Here is a 4,163-nt window from a genome sequence, read left to right as displayed (position 1 = left end):
CCGAACCCAAAAAAAAAAAAAAAAAAAAAAATGTTATACCTTTGAAGGTCAGAGCCTTGAGAATGGGCTGTCCTGTATATTTCAGGCAAGAGGCAACATCTTTTACAAAAGATGCAGAGCCAGCATGACTAAGCACAGGCAACAGACCACAAGGGTTAGAGCTAAAGAAATAGATCTAATATGGAGTCAGGTTTGTTCTTCTCTGTTAGTTTGGCTACTAGACAGCAACCAGCAGTGTCTGTTACAACCCTTAGCTTTCCTACCTCTTTTTCTGCTCCTCCTAGTGAATTCCGTAACCATATGGTTCTGAATTTCGTATACGTGTGATGAAGTGAGCTTAAATTTCTATATGGCAATGTTTTCTCTTCTGTATACCCCATGCTCTTTTATGCTTTCAGAGTTTCATATATGCTCTTGTTTCTGCTTGTCATTCCTCTACCTTTCTCATCTTATTCAGTCTTCAGGATTTTTTTCATTCATTGATTCATTCAATCTACATCTGACAAATATCTATTGTCTATTATAAGTCAGGCATATAGACATCATGACAGGAAGTATAGACACAGCCTATGATGGAAGAGATAGAGACATAAAGCAACAACTAAAACAGAGCATATTAAGTGCTACTATGGAGGTATGCATCTGAACTTCGAGTCACCAGCTCCACCTAAGATTGGACATTGACCTTGCTGGAGGAGGTAATGTTTAAATGGTATCTGGAAGGAGTCACAAAGGTAGGAGGGAAGAGTAGCCCTTCTGACATGAGCAGGGTTCTGAGAGAACATAGTTCCTTCAGGAATGGTAAATGGTAAAGCCTGAGCACCATCCAGTGGTTGGAGAGGAACTTCCTAACCACCTCAGAGGGATTTTATATCAGTCTAAGTAGGTTTGTTATATGTGACAGCTTTATAAGCTATTCTATACAAGTCAGTGAGTCATTGTGTATTCGTGGAGAAAGCCAGAGATTGGAATTAGACAGATCTATATTTGAATCTTGACACTTTCACACACTGTGTGACTTTGGGCAAGGTATCTCCCTCATCTGAGCATCTTTCGTATCTGTGAAATGGGAAAAAATATGCTTTAATATTATAAGCACCAAAATAAGTTAGTACTTGCAAAACACCTTTAAGTGCCTGTCTCATGAGTTTTAGCAAATATTACTCCTCTTCCTTCTGCCTCAATATTAATTAAACTTTGGTATTAACTTCCTTCTTGAAATTCTCTCCTCACTTGGCATCTGTTATCTCAGTGTTATAACTGCCCCTTTTGACCTTCACCATGGGTTTCTCTTCCACTGATGGGTCTTCTTTTTCTTAAAGATTGGTTATTTCTAAGGATTTGGCTTACCCTCTTTTCTACTCAGTTTTTGGTTGTTGTTAATTTTTTTTAACATCTTTATTGGAGTATAATTGCTTTACATTGTTGTGTTAGTTTCTGCTGTCTATTTTCTACTCAGTTTAAGGCAGACTCTATTTCTTGATATGCTTTCTAATTTCAGTGCGTTCTCCTAAGACTCAGAGCTGTATTTCAACAGCTCTGTGGATAACAATATTGTGTTATATATTTATTGTTGTGTAGGGATTTACCCTAAATGTAATGGCTTACAGCAACATTTATTTTTCCACAGTTTCTGTAGGTATGAATCTGGGCCTCCCTTATCTGGGCCATGTGTCTTGTGGTCTTTCATAGGGAGGCAAGCAAAGTGTTAGATGGGGCTGCAGTCTCAAGTCTCCACACACACTCACGTAGTTGGACCATGTTTCCCATGGGTGATTGGACTGAAAGCCTCAGTTCTTTACTGCTTGCTAGGTAGAGGCTTCCCTCACCTCCTTGCCACACGGCCTCTGTATAGGACAACCCAAACATGGTAGCTGGTTTCCCTCAGAACAAGTAAGAGAGTGAGAGAAACAAGCAAGATGGAACTCACAGTCTTTTGTAGTTTAATATCAGAAGTAATATCCCATTACATTTGCTATATTTTGTTAGAAATAAATTGTTATGTCTACCGACACTCGAGGGGAAGAGATTATACAAGGGTGTGACTACCAGGTGTCCTTTTAGCAACTACCTACCATACTTAAGAAATTCCTATGAGGTAGATATTATCCTTGTTTTACAGATGAGAAAATAGCGACCCTGGGAGTTTAAATATACTGCTCAATACTTACTAATAATGTACGGATCTGGCATTTGAAACTTAAACCTGTTTTTTATTTTGTATTTACTTAATTTTTGTAACAAATAAAAACTGTATAATTTAGGTCTATATGTGTTTTGATATACGTATACATTGTAAAAGTATTACCACAATCAAACTGATTAAGATAACCATCACCTCCCATAGTTCCTTTTTTTTTTTTGTAGTTGAGAACATAGGGGATCTTAGCAAATTTCAAGTATACAATACGTTGTTATTGACTATAGTCACCATGCTGTTCATTAGGTCTCCAGAACTTACTCATCTTATAACCGAAAGTGATCAGTAACTCTCCATTTCCCTTACCCTCCAGCCTCTGGTAAATACCATTCTACTCTCTGTTACTATGTGTTTCAGTTTTTTGGGCTTTGTTTTTTTGGTTTTTTTTTTTTTTTTAGATTCCACATACAAGTGAGATCATGCAATATTTGTCATTCTGTGCCTGGCTTATTTCACTTAGCATAATGTCTTCCAGTTGCACCCAAGTTGTGGCAAATGGCAGAATTTTCTTCTTTCTCATGGATGAATAATATTCCATTATATATAAACATCCAGAATTTTCTTGATCCACTTATCTGTTGATGGACACAGGTTGTTTCCTTGTTTTGGCTACTGTGAATAATGCTGCAACAAACTTGGGAATGCAGGTTATCTCTTCAAGATACTGATTTAGTTTCCTTTGGATATATACCCAAAAGTGGGATTGCTGGATCATATTGTAGTTCTATTTGTAATTTTTTGAGGAGCCTCCAGACTGTTTTCCATAGTGGCTGTACCATTTATATTCCCACCAGCACTACACAAAAGTTCCCTTTTTTCCACAACTTCTATAATACTTTTTAACCTTTGACTTTTTGGTAATAGCCATTCTAGCAAGTGTGAGGTGATATCTCATTGTGGTTTTGATCTGTATTTTCCTGATGTGAGTGATGTTGAGGATCTTTTCATATACCTGTTGGCCATTTGTGTGTCTTTGGAAAAAGGTCTATTGGATTCTTTGCCATTTTTAATTGAATTATTTTTTCCCTCTTGAGTTGTATGACTTTCTTTATATGTTTTGTATATTAGCTCATATAAAATATATGGCTTGCAAATATTTTCTACCATTCCACAGGTTGCCTTTTCATTTTGTTGACTGCTTCCTTTGCAGAAATTTTTTAGTTTGATGTAGTCCCACTTATTTATTTTTGCTTTTGTTGCTTGTGCTTTCGGTGTCAATTCCAAAAAACCATTCCTAAAATCAATCAAAGGGCTTGTCCCTATGTTTTCTTCTAGGAGTTTTACCATTTCATGTCTTATGTTTAAGTCTTTAATCCATTTTTGAGTTGATTTTTGCATATGCTGTGAGAAAGGGAAGCTTGCTTTTTATTTTTTTCACACTAACAATAGCTTTTGAGATGTTTTAAACTTATATTATTTCCAAAGAGGTATTTTCTCTAGCTTATCTATGCCTATTCATGTATATGCAAATGAAGCTAGACCAGAGTTTCATGCAAATATGGACATAAAAGGAAATCAGTCAAGTCTTTGAATTTTATTATTTATTTTTATTTTTTTATTTTTTGTGGTACGCGGGCCTCTCACTGCTGTGGCCTCTCCCGCTGCGGAGCACAGGCTCCGGACGCGCAGGCTCAGCGGCTATGGCTCATGGGCCCAGCCGCTCTGCGGCATGTGGGATCCTCCTGGACCGGGGCACGAACCCATGTCCCCTGCATCGGCAGGCGGACTTTCAACCACTGTGCCACCAGGGAAGCCCCTGAATTTTAAGTCTCATTTAACTGGAAGGCAACATAAAACATGCTTGAAGCCAATAACTGGTTTACCTGGCTTTGATCCTACCTTCTTTTTTTTTTTTTTTTTTTTTCTAATATTGTTAATGTGGACTTGGGTGAGGCCATGTCACTGTGCTATGGATAATACCACTTCCTTCTGATGAAAGCTTAATCCAGAGCCATATTTTTCA

General features: G+C 37.5%; 1 pseudogene; it reads right to left on the bottom strand.

Moving 5' to 3' along the window:
* The window catches only part of LOC103070673 (palmitoyltransferase ZDHHC7 pseudogene), a 2,903-nt pseudogene extending 2,523 nt beyond the window's left edge, over window positions 1-380 (bottom strand).
* Window positions 381-4,163: the final 3,783 nt, after the last annotated feature.

Source organism: Lipotes vexillifer, unplaced genomic scaffold, assembly GCF_000442215.2.
Source record: "Lipotes vexillifer unplaced genomic scaffold, Lipotes_vexillifer_v1.1 scaffold994, whole genome shotgun sequence".
Lineage (NCBI taxonomy): Eukaryota > Metazoa > Chordata > Mammalia > Artiodactyla > Lipotidae > Lipotes > Lipotes vexillifer.
Note: the sequence above shows the minus strand (reverse complement) of the source record. Positions and strands in the feature narration are given on the sequence as shown.